The sequence below is a fragment of the Myotis daubentonii genome, chromosome X (assembly GCF_963259705.1).
Source record: "Myotis daubentonii chromosome X, mMyoDau2.1, whole genome shotgun sequence".
Classification (NCBI taxonomy): domain Eukaryota; kingdom Metazoa; phylum Chordata; class Mammalia; order Chiroptera; family Vespertilionidae; genus Myotis; species Myotis daubentonii.
The window spans coordinates 104,889,766-104,916,903 of NC_081861.1; the positions used below are offsets into that span (position 1 = coordinate 104,889,766).

Sequence of the window (27,138 nt, forward strand, 5' to 3'; positions counted from 1 at the left end):
GTTTTGTGCTCTAAGGGATCTCCCTTTGTATCCTATTCTTCATTTTTTAAAATAATTCTTTATTGTTGAAAGTATTACATAAGTGCCCCTTTTCCCCGCATTGACCCCTTCCAGCCTGTCGCCGCCCCCCAGCCCCAGGCCTTCAGCACCCTATTGTCTGTGTCCCTGGGTTATGCATATATCCCTACAAGGTCTTTGGTTGATTATCTCCTACCCACCCACCTCCCCCACCTTCCCTCTGAAATTCCACAGTTTCTTGTATGCTTCTATGTCTCTGGATCTACTCCATTCATCAGTTTATTTTGTTACTTAGATTCCACATATGAGTGCAATCATGTGATACTTGTCTTTCTCTGACTGACTTATTTCACTTAGCATGATACTCTCCAGGTCCCTCCATGCTGTCTCAAAGGGTAAAAGATCCTTCTTTTTCACTACTGCATAGTATTCCATGGTATAAATATACCACAGCTTTTTTATCCACTTATCTACTGATGGGCACTTGGGCTGTTTCCAGATCTTAGCTATTGTAAATTGTGCTGCTATGAACATAGGGGTGCATACATTCTTTCTAATTATTGTTTTGGGATTATTAGGATATATTCCTAGAGGTGGGTTCACTGGGTCAAATGGTAGTTCCATATTTGATTTTTTGAGGAAACTCCACACTATTTTCCATAATGGTTGCACCAGTCTGCATTCACACCAGCAGTGTACTAGGGTTCCATTTTCTCCACATCCTTGCCAGCCCATTTCATTGGTTAGTTTGTTGATGGTAGCCACTCTGACAGGTCTGAGGTTATACCTCATTGTTATTTTAATTTGCATCTCTCTGGTGATCAGTGACTTTGTGCATTTTTTCATATGTCTCTTGGCCATCTGTATGTCCTCTTTGGAGAAGTGTCTATTTAGGTCATTTGCCCATTTTTTAATTGGAATGTTTATCTTTTATTAAGTTGTATGAGTTCCTTATATATTTGGATAGTAACCCTTTATTATATGTATCATTGCCAAATATGTTCTCCCATAGAGTGGGCTCCCTTTACATTTTGTTGATAGTTTCTTTTGCTATGCAGAAGCTTTTGATTTTGTACTCAGGAAATGACAGGACTTTGAAAAAAGAGATAGAAGAAGATATAAACAAGTGGAAGAATTTACCATGTTCATGGATTAGTAGATTCAACATCATTAAAATGTCTATACTAACCAAGGCAGTCTACATACAGGCTCAATGCAATCCCTATTAAAATACCAGTGGCATATTTCACAGAGCTAGAACAAATACTCCAAAAATTTATATGGAATCAAAAAAGACCCTGAATAGCTGCAGCAAGCTTGAGAAAGAAAAACAAAGTTGGAAGAATCACAATACCAGATTTCAAGTTATACTACAAAGCCACTGTAATCAAAACAGCCTGGTACTGGCACAAGAATAGGTATGTAGATCAATGGAACACAACAGAGACCCAAGAAATTGACCCAAGCCATTATGCTCAGTTAATATTTGACAAAGGAGGCAAGAGCATACAATGGAATCAAGAGAGTCTCTTCAATCAATGATGTTGGGAAAATTGGACAGATACATGCAAAAAAATGAAACTAGACCACCAACTTACACCATACACAAGAATAAACTAAAAATGGATAAAAGACTTAAATGTAAGTCATGAAACCATAAAAATCCTAGAAGAAACTATAGGCAGCAAAATCTCAGACATCTCTCATAGCAATGTGTTTACAGATACATCTCCTAAGGCAAAGGAAACTAAGGAGAAGATAAACAAATGTATCCTACACTTCTGATGATTGTTGCTGACTGTTTTATCTGCCAATTCTGTGCTTCCCAGGAGGTACTTAGGTGCTAACCAGTGTCAGGAACTGTCCTCCTCTGGCTTTCAGCAACCTGCTTGAAGCTCCAAGTGATCCACAGTTTGTGTCTATCTCCACAAGACTTGGCTGCCAGCAGGAGGGGCGATCTGCCCTCTAAAGTAGGTTTTTTAGTAGCATAGGGCCCAGGACTGGGCCAGTAAACTTCCCCTGGTTCTCAGGGCTCTGCCTCTGCCTGACTTTGCCTGTTAGCCAGCTGTCAATCTTAATCACTCAGAAGTTTGTTTCTGAAAGGGCTTTAGGTGGGGGAGGTGCTGTTCAGATTTCAGGGAATGTAGTTGGTGTGTTTCCCTGTCACAGAGAAACTCCTCTGCAAGTGGCCCAAAATATTACTCTGCCCTTGGCTGGTCAGAGATTCTTGTATGCAATCCAGTGGGATCTGCTGGAAACCTGGAGTTTCAATCAGCTCTCCTTTGCTGGGAATGTACCAGTTTCCCAGGATAATAGGGCAAAAGGCCCCTCCCTCAATTCAGTCACTGATTCTCCTAGGACTGTTCAAACCCTTAGCCCTGGCCTCTGCTTTTGTTTCATCTGAAAAGGTCAAAATGAAGGGTGTGGCAGGCAGGGCTCCTGAGCATGGGGTGGGCTATAACATCTAGGGCAGGCTTTTTTTTTTTTTTTTCTTTTCCTGTCCTTTGGCTGCTTGGGCTACAGAGAGTCTCTGGTTAGGCATTTTTGTCTGGATGGCCTGAAGGCTATATTAAGCTTTAGATTGAGCTATAAATTAGCTCCCTGCCTAATTGGGGCTTAAGAACAGACCGCAGGGTCAGAAATGCTCTTTTTTGTGTGGATCAAATTAGAACTATAGAGAGAGGCCCTCTGGCTTAGATCTTCATATACAGAGCTTCTGGGCTGGAATCCACTCAAATGCTACTGTCATCAGGGCTGCAGGGTGAGCTACCAAAATTTTTGCTTAGGCAGGGTTGGAGGCATTATTCAGCAGTAAACCTACCTACCCATTACCTTCCCTGCCTGTGTGAGGTTGCAGAATAGAGACCAGGGTTGACACTCCTCATGTTTGGTAAGTTAATTAGGCAGAACTATGCACCATGCTCTCTGGACAGAAAGAGATGGCATCTTGGCTCTTTAGACAGGGAAAGCTAAGGTGTTTTCCAGGTGCTCTGCCCAGTCTTCTTGGTTGGGTAGGGCCAGGAGCTACACTCAACAATTGTCAGCATTATTAATTAGCTCCCTTGTCTGGCTGGAGAAGCAAAAATAGCTCCAAAGCTAGTGAATCACTGCCCTCAAGTTTCCTGACCAAACAGGGGCACATTCTTTGCTCTGCAGATCAGCAGTGCTGCTTGCTGGATTCTCCACTTAAATGCTGCTGGACTAAGCAGCTTCCTAGATGCTCTGGCCAGGCTTTCTGGTTGGATGGGACCAGGAGCTAGACATAGCAGTGGCCAAGGTTTTGAATTAGCTCCCACGCCTTGATGGAGTGGTAGACTAGGCTCCAGGGCTGCCAAGGCCTTTTGTTTGAGGGCCTAATTTAGGCAAACCTGCACCCTGCCAAGTTTCCTGGTCAGACTATGCCACTGTATTGGCTATGCAGATATGCAAAGCCACTGGTTGGGAATTCTACTTAGGTGCTCTAAGTAGGAACTCAGTCTGTCAATCAAGTACTGGTTGCTCCTCCCCTCTTCTCCATCACAATCTGATTCCTAGTGGTTATCCCTTCAGATTTACCCTCAATTCTAATAAAGCAAGGGGACCACCCAAGAAGTAAACTATAATGCTGATAGTGGTGAATGTTCCTACACCTAAAAAGTCAATTAATAGTTGACAAAGTAGGCAAGAACATATGATCAGTTCAAGACAGTGTATTTAGTAAATGAGCTAAATGGACAGATACATGCAAAAAATGAAACTAGACCACCTTCTTAAAACATGAACAATAATGAACTCAAATTAAATACTTCAAAGTAAAACTGCAAGCAAAAATAAAACTCTTAGAAAAAAACATAGTAAAATTTCAGACATTTCTTGTAATAATACATTTTCTGATATATATCCTCATACAAAGGAAATGAAAGAAAAAAAAATGAATAGGACTACATCAAATTAAACTGTTTTTGCATAGCAATGGAAACTATTAACAAAATGAAAAGAAAACCCACTGATTGGAAGAATATATTCTCCAATGATACATCTGATAGGGGTTTAATATCCATATTTTTAAAGTACACATACCACTCAATACCTGAAAAAACAAACAATCCAATTATAAAATGGGCAAAGGACCTGAATAGACACTCCTCAAAAAGGACATATAGATAGCTACTAGACATATGAAAAAATGCTCAACACTAATCATCAGAGAAATTCAAATTAAAACCAGAATGATATATCACCTCACGCTTGTCAGAATGACTATCACCAATAAATCCAGAAATGACAAGTGTTGAGGAGGATGTGGAGAAAAGGAACCCTCTTGCATTATTGCCGAGAATGCAGATTAGTGCAGTCACTGTGGAAAACAGTTTAGAGTTTACTCATAAAATTTGCAATCGCACTGCCTTATGACACATCGATTCTACTTCTGGCTATATATCTGAAGAAACACAAAATACTAATTCAAAAGAATATATGCATCTCTATGTTCATTGCAGCATTATCTACAATAGTCAAGATATAAAAGCAACCCAAGTGCCCATAAGTGGATAAAAAGCAGTGGTACATATATAGGACAGCCTATTTCTTGGCCATAAAAAATAAAGCAATTTTACCATTTGGACTACATGGATGGACCTAGAGGGTATTATGCTAAGTTAAATAAGTCATTCAGAGAAAGAAAAATAGCATATAATTTCACATTCATGTGAAATATAAAGAACAGTATACATTAACAAACAAAACAGAAACAGACTCACAGGTATAGAGAACAGACTGATGGTTGCTAGAGGGAAGAATTTGATGCACTGAGTGGAAAAGTGAAAGTTTGAGAGGTACAGATTGGTAATTACAAAATAGTCATGAGTATGTAAAGTATAGCACAGAAAATAGGTCCATAATCTCTCTCTCTCTCTCTCTCTCTCTCTCTCTCTATATATATATATATATATATATATATATATATATATATATATATCCCTAATATATATATATATATATATATATATATATATCCCTAATATGCAAATTGAATGGCAGAACAACCGAACAACCAAACAACTGGTTGCTATGACAAGCGCTGACCACCAGGGGATGCGCGCGGAACATGGTGGACATTGGCCTTGGCAGGATGGTGGAGCAGGTGAGTGGGGGCACCAGACCAAGGTGGAGTGCTGGTTGCTGTCATTGGGGCGAGCCTCTAGTGGTTACTGAAATATCTTTGCTCCTGCAGGCCGGGGTTCCACTTGGTGCTCACACCTGCTGCTGGTGCTGGCCCTGCTCACACCCACTGCCAACAACAGCTGCCACTTGCACCCACTACCTGCACCTAGTGCTGGCCCCAATCGCTCGGTGCCGTCAGTGGGTGCAAGCGGCAGCTGTGGGCCCTGATTGCCCCTCGGGGCTTCTGCACCTCCCCCTGCTCCTGAGGGGCAATTGGGGCAGCAGCTGCCACTCGCACCCACTAATGCTGATGGCACTGGCCCCACTTGCACCTGCTTCTGGTGCTGGCACCAATCACTCCGTGCCGTCAGCGGGTGTGAGCAGGGCCAGTGCTGTCAGTGCGTGGGAGTGGCGGTGGCGAGATCAGGGCTGACGGCAGACCAGGGACTTGGGGCTGCAGGGAGAGGGGCCAGGCAAGGGTGTGGAGGATAGGCCAAGACCCGCCCCTGTGCCCACCACAGCCTCGCAGCCCACAGTTCCTGTCAAGGTGCATGAATTCGTGCACTGGGCCCCTAGTATTGTAATAACTATATATGGTGCCAGGTGGGTACTGGAAATATTGGGGTGGGGGAGGGCATTTTGTAAAGTATATGATTGTCTTACTACTATGCTTTATACCTGAAACTAATACAAAATAATATTGAATGTAAACTGTAATTCAAATATGTTTAGAAATAAATTGAGAAAGAAAATCTAGCAGGACAAAAAGGGTGTTAATGCAAAATAAAATCTAAAAAAAGTTATATAAAAAGAAGAATTCTTAGTTACGTTCATTTGGCATCCAATTAATTTTATTTTAAATTACATTAGCAGTATAGGCTTTTAAAAAATTATCTTTATTGTTGAAAATTACAGAAATCCTCCTTCCCCCCCCCCACATTGACCCCCTTTACTCTGCCACTGCTCCCTCCCCAGTTCTTCCCCGCACTATTGCCTGTCCATGGGTTATACATATATGCATATAAGTTCATTGTTTAATCTCTTCCCATCCCCCCTTCCCTCTGAAATATGCCATGCTTCAATGGTTCTGAATCTTTTTTGTTCATCAGTTTATTTTATTCATTAGATTCCACATATAAGCAAGATAATGTGATATTTATCTTTCTCTAACTGGCTTGTTTTGCTTAGCATAATACTCTCCAGTTTCCTCCATGTTGTCTCAAAGGAAGATATCCTTTTTTATAGCTGCATAGTATTCCATTTTGTAAATGTATGAAAGTTTTTTTTTTAAATAAAGTTTTATTTTTCAAAATGTACAGCCGGTGAGAGCTGCTGTTCATGCATCTTCTCCAGCAGCTAGGGCATCCCCACCTTTGGTGTTTCTGGTGTAATTCACTTGACCTCCATGCTTTGATACTAGTTTTATAAGTCCTTTACTAAGGAGCTCCTAAAGGGCTTCCCTGGCCAAGGAGCTGCAAATATTTAGTCTCTCAGAGACTACAGCTGGGGTTATAAGCTTGTAGTTGGGAACTGCCTTACAGAGCTTGTCATATGTGGCTTTGTCAAATAAGACCAGGTTATTGAGCCTGTCCTGAACTTTGCCTTTGAACCATTTCTTCTTTTTGGCCTTGCTGCCTGACTTGTTCAAGGGGTCTTTGTCTTTCTTGGCCAAATTTCCAGAACCTTTCTTCTTCTTGTCGTCCTTGGGTGGCATTGCAGGACTCGCAGAACAGAGATACGCTGCTGCCTTGCCAAGATGTCAGCCCAAGAGCTGTATCAAAGTTTTTTAATCCATATCTACTGATGGGCACTTGGGCTGTTTCCAGATCTTCGCCATCTATATATATATAAAAGCTTAAGTGACCATTTGACTGTTCAACCGTTAGACCAGTAGCTATGATGCACACTAACCACCAGGGGGCAGACACTCAATGCACAGGCTTGGAAACATGGAATAGACTGATGAATCTCAGAGGGAAGGGGGAGGGGGAGATTGGGAAGAGATTAACCAAAGATCTTAGATGCATACTAGGGTTCCCTCGGCCTGACCTGCGGAGATTGGACTGAAACTGGCTCTCTGACATCCCCTGCAGGGTCCCAGATTGTGAGAAAGCACAGGCCAGGCCAAGGGATTCGTGCACTAGGCCTCTAGTTATAAATAAGGCTGCTATGAACATAGGGTTGCATATATTCTTTCTGATTGGTGTTTCTGGCTCCTTACTTTCTTATCAATATATTTTCTGAATAATGTGAATATTAATTTTAAATTACAACAAGTTTATTGTAATTAGTTGTTTTTAAGCATACAATTGTATATTAAATGTAAATTGCTTATTTATAACTCTTAGTTTATAGTAACAATCCATATAATAATAAAAATGGTTTTTTGTTTTTTTAAGTTCTTTATTGTTTACAATAAGCATATATTTTATGCAAGATAACATTTAACAATTTAGTTCCTGTCTCTTATATACATACAGAAACCTTTGCTTGTAAGAGACATGGAGGGGGAAGCAAAACTCTTATGAGAGAATTTGATTTTGAAACTGGAGAAATTTGGACTGGCTCATAGTAAAAAATTAACATTTAATAAATTAAATGAACAAGGATACTGATAGTTCAATTGAATAAAAAAAAGCACAATCATTTTTGTCCTATACACTACCAGAGTTATTTTTCCTGGGGATAAAATAATGCATGGGTAGTGTAAATTTTAACACTCTGCAAATATAAACACTTGTCATAGTTTTAACATTTCAGGAAGAGAAATGCGTATCATTATAAGTAATATATTTATATTTTGATACTATATTATTATGAATACAGTGGGGCCTTGACTTACGAGTTTAATTTGTTCCGAGACAGAGCTCATTAAGGAGCTCGTTAACTCAAATTACTCTATCAACTCAATGCAAAAAATCGGCCGAGAGACAGCTGGTATCTCAAAAAACTCGTTAGTTGGGACACTGATAAATCAAGGCCCCACTGTAGCTATGAATTAAACTAGATTTATCTGTTAATCAAAACATCCTATCTAACTGGAGAGCATTATGCTAAGTGAAATAAACCAGTCAATAAAGGAAAAATACCACATGATCTCACTCATTCATGGACAATAGAGACCATTATAAACTTTTGAACAATAATAGATACAGAGGCAGAGCTGCCTCAAACAGATTGTCAAACTGCAGCGGGAAGGCCGGGGAGGGTTGGGGGGCAGGAGGTAGGGGGGTAAGAGATCAACTAAAGGACTTGTATGCATGCATATAAGCATAACCAATGGACATAAGACACTGGGTGATAGGGGAGGCTAGGGGACTGTCTAGGGCGGGGGGATAAAATGGATACATATGTAATACCCTTTGTAATACTTTAAGCAATAAAAATATATATATATAAAAACAAACAAAAAAAAACAAAAAAAACCAAAACATCCTATCTAATAATAGACAAACATGGTAATTAACCATACCTCCGCTATGCTTTCCATTGGCTAATCAGGGTGATATGCAAATTAACTGCCAACCAAGATGGCGGCCGACAGCCAGGCAGCTGAAGCGAACAGGAGGCTTGCTTGCTCCAGTGATGGAGGAAGCCAAGGTTCCCTGCCTGCTGCAGCTGGGCCCTGAGCTCCAGTCTAAGCAACAATGTTGCAATTATAGAAGCTAAAGAAACCCTAGAAACCTGCTTTCAGCCAGCAGGCCTCGGAGCTGAAGCCACAACAAAGTTTCAATTACAGAAGGTAAATAAATCCCAGAATAAAAAAAAGAAAAAAGAAAAAAAGGAGAGACTGGGAGCTTCAGTTGCAGGCTTGGCCTGCCTGAAAACAGCCCTCAGCCCCTCATCCAGGCTGGCCAGGCACCCCAGTGGGGACCCCCACCCTGAAGGGAATGCGGGCAGCCTGAAAACAGCCATCAGCCCCTCATCCAGGCTGGCCAGGCACCCCAGTGGGGACCCCCACCCTAAAGGGGGTACGGGCAGTCTGAAAACAGCAATCAGCCCCTCATCTAGGCTGGACAGGCACCCCAGAGAGGAGCCCCACCCTAAAGGGGGTGCGGGCAGCCTGAAAACAGCCATCAGCCCCTCATCCAGGCTGGCCAGTCACCCCAGTGGGGACCCCCACCCTAAAGGGGGTGCGGGCAGCCTGAAAACAGCCATCAGCCCCTCATCCAGGCTGGCCAGTCACCCCAGTGGGGACCCCCACCCTAAAGGGGGTGCGGGCAGCCTGAAAACAGCCATCAGCCCCTCATCCAGGCTGGCCAGGCACCCAAGCGGGAAACCCATCCTGATCCGGGACACCATTCAGGGCAAACCAGCTGGCCCCCACCAGTGCACCAGGCCTCTATCCTATATAGTAAAAGGGTAATATGCAAACTGACCCTAACAGTAGAAAGACTGGGAATGACTGGTCACTATGACACACACTGACCACCAGGGGGCAGATGCTGGAGCTGCCCTCTGGTGGTCAGTGTGTTCCCACATGGGGGAGCTCTCCTCAACCACAAGCCAGGCTGATGGCTGCCAGTACAGAGGTGGTGGTGGGAGCCTCTCCTGCCTCCTCAGCAGTGCTAAGGATGTCCAACTGCAGCTTAGGTCTGCTCCCCACTGGCAAGTGGACATCACCTGAGGGCTGCCGGGCTGCCAGAGGGATGTCTGATTGCCATCTTAGGCCCAATCCCCCGGGGAGAAGCCCTCAGCCAGCAGGTGTTCATCCCCCAAGGGGTCCCAGACTGAGAGAGGGCACAGGCCGGGCTGAGGGGACCCCCCACCCTGCCCGAGTGCACAAATTTTTGTGCACCAGGCCTCTAGTCTTTATTATAAGCCAGATACAGTTTAGTTCCTAGGCTCTGAAAGAATGACAGCTGGAAAAGGTAAGGAATGAACCAATAAATACACAAAATGCCATGAACATATATCCCATTTTCTGTGACTAAGAAATCTGATTTTCAAGTATATTATAAGCTGTACAGTGTGGTGTCTAAGAATAGAAGCTTTGATGCCAGACAATTAAGTGGAAATTCCAGCTCTGTTTCTCACTAGCATTGTAAATTGGGCAACTTGGTCTACCTTCCTTATCTACAAGTTGGGTGTTGTAAATATTATCATAGCACTTTGAATGTACATAGTATAAATAAAAAATCCAGAAAGTTACCTATTTTTAGTTTTCAGTTCGTCATATAGCTTTCATAAGTCTTATTTCATTTTTCTAATTCCACAGACATCTTAAAAAATTTTTATTGATTTTCAGAGTGAGGAAAGGAGAAAGAGAGAGAGATAAAAACATCAATGATGAGAGAATCATTGATTGGCTGCCTCCTGAAAGGCCTACTGAGGATGGAGCCCACAACTTGGGCATGTGCCCTGACCAGGAATTGAACTGTGACCTCCTGGTCAATGCTCAACCACTGACCCACACCAGCAGAGCTAATCCTATAAAATCTTTAAGAAAAAGGTTGCATGGGAATTTTAATACATGAGAGAACATCATTTTTTAAAAAAGTGAATCATGAGTTCCCTTGTAAAAGTTACCCTCATGTCTATCCTGAATTACCACAATAGCTTTCCAACTGCTTTTCCTTCTTCTATACTTGCCTTCTCCCAACCATTACATAAGCAGATTGTGTCATCACTCTGTTCAAGTGTTTACAAAGGCTCATAATCTCACTTAGAGAAAAAGCTTAAGTTCTATATGGTTTACTTTTATCCCCTGTCATCTCTCTCTTCTCTTACTAGGTTATCTATTTAGGGTTTATTTGCAAGCTGAAACTAATCTTTCTTTGTGTGTTGGTCCTAATACTTGAACCCTTGTTCATTTGACAATAGCCACATCATCATCCTTGTTATCCCTTGAATATGCTCCTTCCCTAGAATTTTTGCTCTAGTTGTTTCACTGTGGTTTATCCTATATAATAAAAGCTTAATATGCTAAGTGTCTGGTCGTCTGGTTGTCCATTCAACCAATCAAAGCATAATATGCTAATGATATGCTAAGGCTGCTCAACCACTGGCTATGACGTGCACTGACCACCAGGGAGCAGACAGTCGACTGGTTGACCAGTCGCTATGACGTGCACTGACCACCAAGGGACAGACGCTCTGACCAGTAGGTTAGCTTGCTGCTGGGGTCTGGCCGATTGGGACTGAGCAAGATGGGCTGGACACACCCTGGAGCTCTCCCACAGTCCCTCCCTGCCTGGCCAACCTCTTATGTCCCTCCCGGGCCCAGATCGTGCATCAGTAGGGTCCCTCGGCTTGGCATGCACCTTCTCACAATCTAGGACCCCTCGTGGGATGTTGTAGAGCCAAGTTCAGCTCAATCCCACAGGCCAGGCTGAGGGGTCCCCACTGGTACACTAATTCATGCACCAGGTCTCTAGTATTGAAATATGACCCCAGTGATCAGGAGTACAAAAGAAACAGAGTGAAATGTGAAAGGAAGGAAAGCCAATGGAAGGATAGTTTTCAGATTGTCTATGTTGTAGTTACCCCATCGATACTGAATGAACCCTTACCCAATATTTGGTTTGGATGTCCAGAGTGATTATACCACAGAGAGGGCAGGAAAAAGTTTATTACTCAAATAATGAGGTTTTCTGGGCATATTAATTAGGGGAGGATTCCAAGTAGGTCCAAAAAATGGCTGAAAAAGTAGGAAAAGGAGATTGGCTTGGGATTCTTAATGTGGTTAGGGGATGGGGCTAGTATGAGCATTTTCCCACATGAACCAGGACTTGCACAAATTGAACTTGGTGCTAGAAAACAAAAGGGAGCACACAAAACTTCATCAGCTTTTTCTGATGTGGAAAGGAGTAAAGCTTAAAAGTTTTGAGCAGTGAAACATATAATATTGGAGTCATACTTCTAATATAGTATACTATCACTATAATGAACTGGCACTTTATTCTGCTAGAACTTTTTAAGGTGTCATATGAAATAAACACAAGGAAAAGTATTAGTAAAGATGGCCTAAAATCTTTAACTCCCCTACCCTACTGAGATATGCATGCCTGTGTACAGGTAGGTTACTCAGAGCAGCAAACTCTGTATATAGTGCAGGCCTGAGGCAAAACACTGTCTGATGCAGGTCACAACCTGCATGGAACTATTTGCTGTACTATTGGCTGGAGTAAGATGTTAATTTTAGGGGATTTAGAAGTGGTTCAGAAGAAATGTCTGGCAAATGTTTACCATTTATTCCCTGCCCCCACTAGAATGTATGCTCCACTAGGGCAGAGATAAGTGTCTGTTCTCTTTAAGGGTGCAAACTCTTACACCTAAAATTGTGTCTGACTCATAGCATTTAATCAACTTTTGTTGAATGAACTAAGTACTACATATAGAGCATACAAGCAGGAATTATAACCCTGGTCTTATTATTTCTAGCTCAGCAATATTTCCATGGACTGAAGACTATCAACTTATAGTAAATATTTTTTCAACTGAAAGAGACAATATATGAATCAACTGAACCATAATAGGCACTTAAAATGTGAGTTAACTACACTTTCAAAAATTATATATAAATTGTCAGACATTTAACCTAATTCAAGTTTTAAAAATTAAGACATCGAAATTAATCTATTCATAATTTATAAAAATAATCTTGACAATTGTTGAAATGAGAGTAGAAAAATTATAGTTAACTATTGAATAGATATATGTAGGTTATCTATTTTAGGGTTTATTTGCAAGCTGAAACTAATCTTTCTTTGTGTGTTGGAAATCCATAGCTAGTGTATTAAATTAAGAACAAGCAGATTATGACCTTTTGAATGAGAAGGCACAAACAAGCCACTCACACAGGGTTTGCAGATAACTTCCTCAAAATCTGAGCTCTCACTTTGGGGAAGTGAAAACCCCAGTGCCATTTTGTTTGAAGATACAGTTTCAATACACTTAATAAAGGAAGTAGAGTTACAATATTTATTACTTATAGATCTCAGAAATGTAGATGGGGGCACAATGAGCTAGAAGGGAAGTTATCATCCCTAGGTCACAAGTGAGCAGGAGATAGAGAGCAGGGTAGTGATCACCTATTACTTTTAAGATGGCAGGGGCAGAGGTCACTAACTTTTTGCTGGTTCAACTCTAAGTTGTTCTTATAAAATGTGTCTTGGCTAAAGCAAAGCAGGAACTTGTGGTAGGAATCCAAATATCAAACCCTTATCTTGATGTCCGGACTCAGGGTTTTCATACAATAAAATGCTTAGTCAGAAACTGAGAATAGCTACTTTCTCATCACACTTAGTCTCCTTTCTCCTAGATTCTGGCACATGTCATTAAGTTCTAAGAAATTAGAGATTAATATTAATACTATATTCTTTTTAAAATAATAAAATATATAACCACATTGGAGAAAATTAGGAAAGTATGGGAAACAATAATTCTTGTCTAACCTTCATAATATAGCTACACTTAAAATGTTGATATTTCCAGAGAAACCAAGATGGCAGCATAGGGAAACACCTGAAATTGCTGCCTCGCACAACCACTTCAAAAATACAACTAAAAGACAAAACAGACATCATCCAGAACCACAGGAAGGCTGGCTGAGTGGAAATTCTACAACTAGAAGGAAAGAGAAAAGCACACTGAGGCTCAGAGGAGGTGCGGAAGTAAAGTGCAGAGGTACGGAGGCTGGAGCACGCACTGAAAGGGGCTGACAACAGAGGACGCCAGTGTCTTTTGCAATCCAGAGGGAGGCACAAGCTCCCGATGGCCCTGACTCCAGTTCTGGGCAAGTCTCTAGGGACCCAGACTCATATGCTTCCCTCATATGCTTTCCCAGGGGAGAAACTGGACTGTCTGGCAGCGGGCGGAACTCGAGGGCGGCTTTCTCTCAGAGGTGCTTGCAGTGATTACCAGGACACTGAGACGAGGGACCTCTTAGGGCAGGACTGAGGCTCAGCCATAGCTGCTTGCTCCGCCCTATTGATTCCCTGAGACCCTGCCCCACCCTAGCTGCCAGCAGAGGCTTTTGCATATGAATGGGCTGGCCCTTTGAGATTTAAAATTACCTAACAAACTGCAGCTGGGTAAGAAAAACCCAGAACATCCAAAAGAAGGCCCAAGGCCTCACAGCAGCCTGCATTGCTTCACAGATGGGCCTCATCTGTGCACCTCTACATCAATTGATATGACTATGTGGTTTTTTTCTTTCAATTTGTTTATGTGATGTATCACGTTTATTGATTTGCGGATATTGTACCATCCTTGCATCCCTGGGATAAATCCAACTTGGTCATGGTGTATGATCTTTCTGATGTACTGCTGGATCTGATTTGCTAAGATTTTGTTGAGGATTTTGGCATCTATGTTCATGAGGGATATTGGCCTGTAATTCTCTTTCATTGTGTTGTCTTTACCTTTTTTTGGTATTAGGGTGATGCTGGCTTCATAGAATGAGCTTGGAAGTGTTCCTTCCTCTTGAATTTTTTGTAGTAGTCTGAGGAGGATAGGTTTTAGTTCTTCCTTGAATGTTTGGTAAAACTCCCCTGTGAAGCCGTCTGGTCCTGGGCTTTTGTTTGATGGAAGCTTTTTGATGACTGCTTCAATTTCTTCCATAGTTATTGGCCTGTTGAGATTTTTAGATTCTTCCTGATTGAGTTTTGGAATGTTGTATTTTTCTAGGAATTTGTCCATTTCCTCCAGGTTGTCTAGTTTGTTGGAGTAGAGCTGTCCATAGTATTTTTTTAACAATCATTTGTATTTCTGTGGGGTCTGTTGTTATTTCGCCTCTATCGTTTCTGATTTTGTTTATTTGGGTCCTCTCTCTCTGCTTCTTGGTGAGTCTGGCTAGAGGTTTGTCAATCTTGTTTATCCTTTCAAAGAACCAGCTCTTGGTTTCATTGATTTTCTGTATTGTTTTTTTTTGTCTCTATGTCATTTGTTTCTGCTCTAATCTTTATTATCTCCTTCCTTCAGCTGACTCTGGGCTTTTCTTGTTGCTCTCTAATTCTTTGAGCTGTAGATTTAGATGATTTACTACCATTTTTTCTTGTTTGTTGAGATAGGCCTGTAGAGCTATAAACTTCCCTCTCAGGACTGCTTTCATTGTGTCCCAAAGGTTTTGGATTGTTGTGTTTTCATTGTCATTAGTTTCCAGGATGTTTTTAATTTCTTCTTTGATCTCATTGGTAACCCAATCAATATTTAATTACGTGCTATTCAGCATCCAAGTGTTTGAGTATTTTGAGTTGTTTTTGTTGTAGTTTATTTCTAATATTATGGCCTTGTGGTCTGAGAAGATGCTTGGTATGATTTCAATCTTCTTGAATTTGGGGAGACTTTGTTTGTGACCCAATATGAGGTCTATTTTTGAAGATGTCCCATGTGCACTTGAGAAGAACGTACATTTTGTGGCTTTAGGGTGAAGTATTCTGAAGATGTCAATTAAGTCCATCTGATCTAGTGAGTGATTTAGGATTGCTGTTTCTTTGCTGAGTTTTTGTCTAGCGGATTTATCCAGTGATGTCAGTGGTGTATTAAAGTCCCCTACTATGATTGTATTGTTGTCGATCTCTCCCCTGATATCTTCCAGGAGTTTTCTTATGTATGTGGGTGCTCCTGCATTGGGTGCATATATGTTATATCCTCTTGTTGTATTGATCCCTTTAGTATTATGAAGTGGCCTTCCTTATCTCTTGTTATGGCCTTCACTTTGAGGTCTATTTTGTCTGATATAAGTATTGCTACCCCAGCTTTTTTTTCATTTCCATTTGCCTGAAAGATATTTTTCCATCCTTTCACTTTCAGTCTGTGTGATTCCCTTCTAATGAGGTGGGTCTCTTATAGACAGCAAATATACGCGTCATGTTTTTTTTATCCATTCAGCCACTCGATGTCTTTTGATTGGACCATTTAGTCCATTTACGTTTAAAGTTATTATTGAAAGGTACTTGTTTGTAGCCATTTCTATTTTTTTTTTGTGGCTGTTTTCTTTCTGGGCTTTTTAGTTCTTCTTTTTACACCAGTCCCTTTAGCATTTCTTGCATTGCTGGCTTGGTGCTGATAAACTCCCTTAGCCTTTTTGTGTCTGTGAAGCTTCTTATTTCCCCTTCAATTTTGAATGATAGCCTTGCTGGATAGAGTATTCTTGGATTCAGTCCTTTGCTATGCATCACTTTGTAAATTTCTGTCCATTCTTTTCTGGCCTGATGTGTTTCTGTTAAGAAATCATTTGATAATCTGATGGGGGATCCTTTGTAGGTAACTCTCTGTTTCTCTCTTGCAGCCTTTAAGATTCTGTCTTTGTCTTGTACATTTGCCATCATTATTATGACGTGTCTTGGTGTGGGTCTTTTGGGGTTCATCTTGCCTGGGACTCTCTGTACTTGTGTAACTTTTTTCTTCCCCATATCTGGGAAGTTTTCTGACATTATTTCTTCAAATAGATTTTCTAATCCTTGCTGCTCTTCTTGTCCTTCTTGCAGCCCTATTAATGCATATGTTACTTCATTTCATGTTATCCCAAAGCTCCCTTAGACTCTCCTCCTGCTTTTTATTTTTTTCTCCAGTTGCTGTTCAGATTGAGCTTGTTTCTCTGCCTTATCTTCTAATTCACTAATTCGGTCCTCTGCTTCTTCTAGTCTGCTGTTGAAACTTTCCATCGTGTTTTTGATTGTAGCTATATCACTTTTCATTTCTTCTTGATTCTTGCATAGGTTATTGATTTTCTCATCCATCCAGTGAATGAATTGTACAACCATTATTCTGAATTCTTTTTCTGTCATGTTGCATGCTTCCACTTCATTAATGTCCTTTCTTGGTGAATCCTCATTTTCTTTCCTCTGGGTGTTGTGTCGTCTCTTCATTCTGATTATCTCCAGATGGTTCAAACACCGAGTTGGGTGGGCCTGGGCGTGTGCAGTGGGAGCCTCCCACCACCCTAGTGTCACTGAAGAGCTCTGACACTAAGATGTGTGGTTGTGGTGGGTTGGTGGGAACCAGGCTCGCTCAGAGTCAGTGTTGCCAGCGCTCAATGTGGCCTTGTACGTGCCCTTAGAATCAGGGACCCTGCCTGCACTGTGCTGAAACAGAAACCCCCCTGAAGCGTGTTGAAAACCAGAGCCCCCTAGCGTGCGCCAGGAGTCAGAGTTCCCCAGAATCCAGTATCAGAGTCTGTGTTGCTTCGCGCGACCTTGCCTTGAGAATCAGGGTCCCTGTGTGCCCTTGCACCAGGAATTGGAGTCACTGGCTCTTAGTATGAATGCACAGGAAATCAGGATCTCAGGTGCAGGTGAAAAGAAACACAGTCAAGTCACTGGTGCTTGGTGCTGCCTCCTGCCCAGAGAATCGGGGTCCCTGGGCCTGTGATACACGGGACAAATTCCCGGTGTTCGCACGATTGCTCCCAGCCCAGGGCTCAGAAGCCGGCAATGCGCATAGAATCAGTTCCTGGGGTTTGCTCGCTTGCTCCCAGCCCAGGACTCCTGAACCCGGCCCTACGTGGTATCAGTTCCAAGGTGCTCGCGCACTTCCAGGCTAAAGTTCCTGGAGTGCTGAGGCCCTGGCAAGGGGTGGGACTATCAGTTAGTTACTCTGGCGCTGCCCACAAGCCTGCGGGGAAGTGGGGGATGGGCTCTGTTACTCATGGATCTGCCGAGGGGGTTTCTGAACTTTTGGTGTCCGCAGGTCTGTAGCTGTGGTCACAAGTCTCTGTCCCCAGTGGCTGCAGGGTCCTGGTATGCATCTGAGATCAGACTGGGTGGTGCTGAGGCCAGGATCCTAGTCTCAAGCAGCTCTGTTTCCCAAGACGGTGTGATCGCCGTGCCTGTGCTGGCCGCCTCATCTGTGCACCTCTAAACCCCAAACAAGGAAGGGGAATCTAGAGATCTCTTCATAGCTCCTGCTGGGTAGCCTCAGGAAGAGGCTAAATTACCATGTCCTTAGAACCAAGAGCCAGTGTACCCAATGGTCAGATTTAGACCACCCAGATTACAACTCCTCAGATCCATAAGGGACACACTCAGGGGGCAGACTCAGTGAGCACCAAAGCCCCACTGAAGCAAGTCTTGCCCCAGAAGGGTGTCTTCAGCACAGAAGTTCTCCCACTGTAGACACAGCTGATTCTCACAGCCAATTGGCCTCTGGAGGTCAATTAAGCCCAGTGATACCTACAACAATCAAGGCTTAATTACAAGACTGTGCACAAAGCCCACAAAGGGCTGCACCAAGAGTGTCCCACTCAGGTAATTGGGGACGTTGAGCCACTGGGCCCTATAGGACACCTAGCACAGAAAGCCACTCTATCAACACAGGGAAGCATAAAAAATGCAGAGACAAAGAAACAGATCGCAAATGACAGAAATGGAGAAAAGCAAACTACTGGATATAGAGTTCAAAACCACGGTTATAAGGTTACTCAAGAATTTTCTAGAAACGGCCAATAAATTTAGTGAGACCCTGGAGGATATGAAAAAAGGCCAACTAGAAATTAAGCATACACTGACTGAAATAAAGAATAATATACAGAGATCCAACAGCAGACAAGAGGATCCCAAGAATCAAGTCAAAGATTTGAAATACGAAGAAGCAAAAAATACCTAACCAGAAAAGCAAAAAGAAAAAAGAATCCAAAAATATGAAGATAGTCCTGTAAGGAGCCTCTGGGACAACTTCAAGCATACCAACGTATGAATTATAGGGGTGCCAGGGATCCTCTTGTCTGCTGTTGGATCTCTGTATATTATTCTTTATTTCAGTCAGTGTATGCTTAATTTCTAGTTGGCCTTTTTTCATATCCTTCAGGGTCTCACTAAATTTATTGGCCGTTTCTAGAAAATTCTTGAAAAACCTTAAAAGTGTGGTTTTGAACTCTATATCCAGTAGTTTTCTTTCCTCCATTTCTGTCATTTGTGACCTGTTTCTTTGTCTCCTCATTTTTTATGCTTCCCTGTGTTGGTAGAGTGGCTTTGTGTGCTAGGTGTCCTATAGGGCCCATTGGCTCAGCCTCCCCAATTACCTGAGTGGGACACTCTTGGTGCAGCCCTTTGTGGGCTTTGTGCACAGTCTTGTAATTAAGCCTTGATTGTTGTAGGTATCACTGGGCTTAATTGACCTCCAGGCCAATTGGCTGTGAGAATCAGCTGTGTCTACAGTGGGAGAACTTCTGTGCTAAAGACACTTTTATGAGGCAAGACTTGCTTTAGTGGGGCTTTGGTGCTGAGTCTGCCCCCTGACTGTGTCCCTTATGGATCTGAGGAGTTGTAATCTGGATGGTCCCACTCTGACCACTGGGCACACTGGCTCTTGGATCTAAGGAGGTGCTAATTTAGCCTCTGCCTGAGGCTACCCAGCAGGAGCTATGACGAGATCTCTAGATTCCCCTTCCTTGTTTGGGGTTTGGAGGTGCCCAGATGGGGCCCAGCTGCAAAGCAATGCAAGCTGCTGTGGGGCCTTGGGCCTTCACTTGGAAGTTCTGGGTCTGTCTGGCCCAACTACAGTTTGTTGGGTAATTTTCAGATTGCAAAGGGCCAGGATATTCATATGGAAAAGCCTCTACCGCAGCTTGGGTGGGGTGGTGTCTTAGGGAATCAACAGGGCTGAGCAAACAGCTATGGCTGATCCTCAGCCCTACCCTAAGAGGCCCCCTAGTCTCTGTCCCGGTAATCGCTGCAAGCACTTCTGAGAGAAAGCCGCCCTCAAGTTCCGAGTTCTGCCTGCTGCCAGACAGTCCAGTTTCTCCCCGTATGAGTCCGGGACCCCCGAGACTTCCCAGAACTGGAGTTCAGAGCAGTCAGGGGCCTGTGACTCCCTCCTGATTAAAAAAGACAGCCGCGTCCTCAGTTGCCACCCCTTGTCGCGCACCTCCTCTAAATCTCAGTGTGCTTTTATCTTTCTTTCTAGTTGTAGAATTTCCATTCAGCCAGCCTTCCTGTAGTTCTGGATGATGTCCGTTTTGTCTTTTAGTTATATTTTTGAATTTGTTGTGGGAGGCAGCAATTTCTGGTGTTCACCTATGCCGCCATCTTGGTTTCTCCTCCCATTTTTAATTTTTTTGAGGTAACTCCATACTGTTCTTCACAGTGGCTGCACCAGTCTGCACTCCCATTAGCAGTACACAAGGGTTCCTTTTTCTCTGTATCCTCGACAGCACTTTTCATTTGTTGATTTCTTGATGATAGCCATTCTGACAGGTGTGAGACGGTACCTCATTGTTGTTTTGATTTGCATCTCTCGGCTGAATAGTGACTTTGAGCATCTTTTCATACGTCTCTAGTCTAGGCCTTCTGTATGTCCTTTTTTGAAAAGTGTCTATTTAGGTCTTTGCCCATTTTTTGACTGGATTGTTTATCTTCCTTTTGTTAAGTTGTATGAGTTATCTGTAAATGTTGGAGATTAAACCCTTATCTGAAATATCATTAGCAAATATGTTCTCCCATGCAGTGGGCTGTCTTGTTTTTTGGTTGATGGTTTCTTTTGCTCTGCAGAAGCTTTTTATTTTGATGTAGTTCCATTTGTTTATTTTCTCCTTAATCTCCATTGCCCTAGGAGCTATATAAGTAAAGATATTCCTACAACATATGTCTGATATTTTGTTGCCTATGGAGTGTTCTAAGATTTTTATGGTTTCCCATCTTACATTTAAGTCCGTTTGCCATTTTGAGTTTGTTTTTGTGTATGGTGTATGTTGGTGATCTAGTTTCATTTTTTGCATATAACTGACCAATGTTCCCACATCATTTATTTTTTAAAAATATATTTTATTGATTTTTTACAGAGATGAAGGGAGAGGGATAGAGAGTTCGAAACATTGATGGGAGAGAAACATCGATCAGCTGCCTCCTGCGCACCTCTTACTGGGTATGTGCCCACAACCAAGGTACGTGCCTTTGACTGGAATCGAACCTGGGACCTTTCAGTCCGCAGGCTGATGCTCTATCTACTGAGCCAAACTAGTTAGTGCCCAGCATCGTTTATTGAAGACTGTCTTGATCCATTGTATGCTCTTGCCTCCTTTGTCAAATATTAATTGAGGATAATGGCGTGGTCCACTTCTGGGATCTCTGTTCTATTCCATTGGTCCATATGTCTGTTTTTGTGCCAATACCAGGCAGTTTTGAGAATAGTGGCTTTGTAATACACCTCGATATGTGGTATTGAGATCACTCCTATTTTGTTCTTCTTTCTTAGGATCTACACTGCCCAGGCCACATGGACTGCAGCTGCACCCGCCCAAGTGGGCAAGGTCTCTCTGTTGTTTTGTTTTGGTCTGGCCTCCACTCCTTCAGCCAGGGACCCGCACTTGCAATGAAACTGTGAACGGCTCCATGGTCCTACCTTTTGGTGGACGGTAGATGCACTCCCACCTCCCAGATACTGGCAGTTAGACACTGGCAGGTTCCAAGTTGCTCATGGGGAGAGCGCTGCCCTAGGTCCAGAACAGACTCAAGCATTAGTGGCTAGGAGGCATCCCAGGTGTCACCGAAACCTGCTGCCACATGCCCTTCTACAGCACCGACAGGTTGCTCACTTCCTTCCTGTGGGTCCCGGAGCTCTACGAATTGTGGTGGAGATGGGGGGTGATGGAAGGGTCCACAGGGCCCTTGGGGACCCCCAGCAGAGCAAGACGCCCACCCACCCTGACCCTGGGGTGCCGGGAGATGCCTGGAGCAGGGTCAAGGGTGGGCCAGGCTGCCCCTGGCTGCCTAAATCTGGGCGTAGCTGCAGGCCCTCCACCCTAGTTTCTTAGGTGAGAGCGATCTGGGGCCAAGCTGGCTGTGGGAGGGGCTGTGAGAGGTTGAGGCATAGCAGGTCTCACCCTGTCCAGCCTTTGTGCAGGCATGACGCCAGGCCCCTGCCGCGCTGCTGCTCTGTGACTGCCTCTGTGGAAGGGCAGCACTGGGACCTGGACAGCACAGACCCCTCTTCCACTGCCTCTGCAAAAGGGGTTGTGGCGCCGCCTTCCTCCGCTCCCTTGGCAACCTTCCTTTAGCTTCTGGGGCCCCTGTGAGAGCTGCCTTCCTCCTGTGGCTGCCACCTCTCCCGCACCACTGGTCCTCGCTCTTGCAGGTGCTGTGGCTTTGTCAGGAAGGACGTCCGGATGGTCGTCTGGAAGGTCTCCTGGCCTAATTAGCATAATACTCTTTTATTAATATAGGCTAGAGGCCTGGTGCACAAAAATTTGTGCACTCCGGGTGGGGAGGTCCCTCAGCCCGGCCTGTACCCTCTCGCAGTCTGGGACCCCTCAGGGGATGACCACCTGCTGGCTTAGGCCTGCTCCCCGGGGGATTGGGCCTAAGATGGCAATCAGACATCCCTCTGGCAGCCCGGCAGCCCTCAGGTGATGTCCATTTGCCAGCGGGGAGGAGGCCTAAACTGCAGTCAGACATCCTTAGCACTGCTGAGGAGGCAGGAGAGACTCCCACCACCACCTCTGTACTGGCAGCAATCAGCCTTGCTTGTGGCTGAGCAGAGCTCCTCCCATGTGAGAGCCCCCTGACCACCAGAGGGCAGCTCCTGCATTGAGCATCTGCCCCCTGGAGGTCAGTGTGTGTCATAGTGACCAGTCATTCCCAGTCTTTCTGCTGTTAGGGTCAGTTTGCATATCACCCTTTTACTATATAGGATAGAGGCCTGGTGCATGGATGGGGGCTGGCTGGTTTGCCCAGAAGGGTGTCCCGGATCAGGGTGGGGGTCCCGCTTGGGTGCCTGGCCAGCCTGGGTGAGGGGATGATGGCTGTTTGCAGCTGGTCACACCCCCTTCAGGGTGGAGGTCCCTACTGGGGTGCCTGGCCAGTCTGGGTGAGGGGCTGAGGGCCGTTTTCAGGCTGGCGGGAGACTGAAGCTCCCAACTTCTCTCTTTTTTTTTTTATTCTGGGATTTATTTACCTTTTATGGCTGTCACTGGAGCTGAGAGAGGGCTTTAGCTCTGAGGCCAGCTCCAGCTTGAGGCCTCAACTGCTGAAAGCCGGTATTTGGGTTTGTTTGGCTTCTATAATTGCAACATTGTTTCTTAGAGTGCAGCTCAGAGCTGGGCTGCGGCAGGCGGGGAACCTTGGCTTCCTCCATCACTGGAGCAAGCAAGCCTCCTGTTCGCTTCAGCTGTCTGGCTTCCGGCCGCCATCTTGGATGGCAGTTAATTTGCATATCTCCCTGATTAGCCAATGGGAAGTGTGTTGGAGATACAGTTAATTACCATGTTTGTCTTTTATTAGATTAGATAACATGCTATATAGCCTCCATGTATTTGAATGTTTTGGGATGTTTTTATTGTAGTTGATCTCTGGTTTCATGCCACTGAGAAAATGCTTGATATTATTTCAATCCTCCTGAATATGTAGAAACTTACTTGTGCCCTAATATGTGGTCTATCTTTGAGAATGTCTCATGTGCACTTGAGAAGAATATATATTCTGTATCATTGGGGTGAAATGTTCTACAAATGTCTATTAAATCTATTTGATCTAGTAGGTCATTTAGGATCACTGTTTCCTTGTTGATTTTTTCTCTAGATTATCTATCCAGTGATGTCAGTGGGATGTTAAAGTTCCCTACTATAATTATATTGCTGTTGATCTCTCCCTTTAAATCCTCCAGAAGTATTTTTTGTTTGTTTGTTTGTTTTTTAATGTATTTGGGTGTTCCTATATTGGGTGCATATATGTTTAACAAGGTTATATCCCCTTGTTGTATTGATCATTTTAGTATTATGAAATGGCCTTCATTGTCTGTTGTAATGGCCTTAATTTTGAAGTCTATTTTGTTATTTATGAGTATTGGCACTCCAGCTTTTTTTTTTCATTCCCATTTGCATGGAAATTTTTCCCCATCCGTTCACTTTCATCCTCTTAGTCTTTTGTTCTGAGATGGCTCTCTTGTAGACAGCAAATATATGGTTCACGTTTTCTTATCTATTCAGCTACCCTATATCTTTTTATTGGATCATTTAACTCATTTATATTTAAGGTTATTATTAACTAGAAGCCAGGTGCATGAAATCATGCATGGGTAGGGTCTGGCTGGCCCACACTGAGGGGCCAATTGGGCCAGGTCAGCCTGGGGGAGGGGTTGCGGGTGGTTGGCAGGCTGGCTGTGCCCCTCAATTGGGGGGGGGCGATCAGTGGCAGGGCCGGCCAGGAGAGGGGCCACGGGTGGTTGGCCAGCTGGCCCCACCTCCTAGTCTAACACCCAGTTGAACTCCAGGTTGAACTCCTGGTCGAGGGGACAATTTGCATATTAGCCTTTTATTTTATAGAATAGGTACTTGTTTGCTGCCAGTTTTATTCTTTATGCCTGTGTTCCTCCCTCTCTTTCTATTTCTTCTTACAATAATTCCTTTAGCATTTTTTGCATTGCTGCTTTGGTGGTAATAAAGTTCCTACTATAATTATATTGTCTACAAAATAGACTTTATTAGCTTTATTTTGTCTGTGAAGCTCCTAATTTCACCTTCAATTTTGAATGCTAGCCTCGCTAGATAGAGTAGTCTCGATTCAGTCCCTTACTTTTCATTATTTTATATACTTCATGCCACTCCCTTCTGGCTTGATGTGTTTCTGTTGAGATATCACTTATTAGTCTAATGGGAGTTCCCTTGTAGGCAACTTTCTGTCTCTCTCTGGCAGCCTTTAAGATTCTTCCTTTGTCTTTAATGTTTGCCATTTGAATTATGATGTGTCTTGGTGTGGGTCTTTTGGGGTTCTTCTTGATTGGGACTCTCTGTGCTTCTTGGACTCATGTGACATTTTTCTTCCCAACATCAGGGAAGTTTTCTGTCATTATTTCTTCAAATAAGTCTTCTGTTTCTTGCTCAATTTCCTCTCCTTCTGGTACCCCTATTATGAAGATGTTGTTTCGTTTCAGGTCCCAAAGCTCCTTTAGATTCTCCTGCTTTTTAATTTTTTTTCCCATTGCTGCTCTGCTTGAGTTTTTTTCCTTACCTTGTCTTCTAACTTGCTGATTCAGTCCTCAGCTTCTTCTAATCTACTGTTGAATCCTTCCAGGGTATTCTTTATTACAGCTATGTCATTCTTAATTTCCTCTTGATTCGTATCCATGTTGGTGTATTTCTTCTTCAGCTCCATATAATTGTCATTGAGTTGCTTGTAATTCTCACTCAGATGTTTGAGTATTTTTATAATCATTACTTTGAATTCTTTAATCTGACAAATTACTTGCCTCCATATCATTTATTTACTTTGCAGGTGATTCCTCCTTTCCTTTCATTTGGGGATTGTTTTTTGTTTTCCCCCTTTTGCAGTCTAGAAGTCTGGGGAGCCAGGTGAGGCAGGTGGGTTCACAGTGGCAGGTCCATGTGTTTAGAGGTGACTTGTTCCCCTTGGATCACAGTGGTGCATCTGATCTTCTGGTAGCACTGGGTTAGGAGCATACAGTTTCTGTGGCAGGTCTGTGCATCCTAGGGGCATCACATCTACTGGGCAGTGTCAGGCAGTGGGCTATTTGTCCATGGGCACTGGGAAGACACAGTTGGTCAGAATGACAGGTCCATGCATCAGTGGGCATTTGGTCACAGTGGCAGGGCTGAGCACACCACATCAAGGCTGTGGGGCCAGTAGTCCAAGTGAACTGTTTCAAGCATACTGGTTTGGGGAAGCAGGTGCCTGTGTCCAAGCTATGCCCTTTTCAGGATGGTGGAATGGGCCAGGTGCTCTGCTGTTGAGTGAGGAGGGTCAGGTTGGGCACTGCTCTCCTAGTACAGTTAGTGGGCCTGGCCGGGTGCTGCTCTTCTGGCACAGGGGTCAGGCCAGGTGCATCACTCACCTGTATGGTGGGGAAGGCATGTCACTATGCTCACAGAGGGTTTGGGGCAGGCTGAGCACTCTCCTTCCGATGGAGGAGGCAGGGCTGGCTGGTCACTATGCTCACAGAGGGGTTGGGTTAGGCTGAGCACTCTCATGCAGAAGAGGCAGAGCTGCTGAGTGGCTCTTCTCACAGAGGGGTTGGGGCAGACTGTGTACTCTCTGCTGATGAGGTAACAAGACCTGTGTCTCCCCTATTGAGGAGGTGGGGTGGCTAGCTGCTGACTCTGCTCACTGAGGTATTCGTGGAAGCTGGGTGCTTCCCTGCCAAGGAGATATTGGGTCAGGTGTCCTGTTAGCCAAAATGGGAGGGCGACCTGTCTCTCCTCTGGAAAGAGGTAGGACCAGCAGTCACTCTTTGCACAGAGGGGTTGGGGCAGACTGAGCACTCTGCTGCTGAGGAGGTGGGAAGGCCTGTCTCTCCCCTTTGGAGGAGACAGGGCTGGACAGTGGCTGACTCTTCTCACTGAGGTGTTGGCGTAAGCTGGGCGCTCCACTGCTGAGGACGAGTCAGGTTGGGTCCCCATTAGCCAAAATGTTGGGGTGGCCTGGCTCTCCCCTGTGGAGGAGGTTGGGCAGGCCAGGTACATCACTCATCAATATAGTGGGGCAGGCCCCTTGCACTGCTGGTTGCATCAGCCAGCTGGTCCTCCAACGTGCACAGTTCAGGGTAACTGAACTGGTATGACTAGTTTGTGCCTGGGGACTTCGGGTCTCAGTAGTGGGGCTGTGAGCATCTGTAAGTGGCCTAGAGGTGCTGGAGCAGGCTTGCTCCCCACAGCCTCTTTCCACTGGGGAACCTGAAGCTCTCTCAAAATTGCATGCTCTCCTCTGAAATGGAGAGAAGTGCCAGGCTGAGGAGTATGCCACATGGCAGTTCCTCTGCCTGGAGTGCCCAAGTTGCCCTCCTAAGATCCTGTTCCCACAAACAGATGCCCTCCCACACTCACACTCACACAAACTCTCCCTCTCACCCACTCACCCACTCACCCTCACTCCAGACCTGACCAATGCCATATTCTGAACTCGAGGCTTAATCCTTTAGTTTTGTTCCTTAAAGACATTTGGCATATCTTTAGAGCTGGTGATATGTGAAGAACCAAGGGAGAAGAAATAAAATTAAATAAAATGTTGTGACAATATCCTACCCTAGCAGAATAAATTGAAAAAATATTACATAACTGTTTTCAACTGAAGATAGCCATTTGTAAAAATA

The 27,138-nt window shown here is 43.9% G+C and overlaps 1 pseudogene; it reads right to left on the reverse strand.

Annotated features, from left to right (window-relative positions):
• Positions 1 to 6,453: 6,453 nt before the first annotated feature.
• On the reverse strand, positions 6,454 to 6,912 carry LOC132224309 (small ribosomal subunit protein eS25-like; annotated as a pseudogene).
• Positions 6,913 to 27,138: the final 20,226 nt, after the last annotated feature.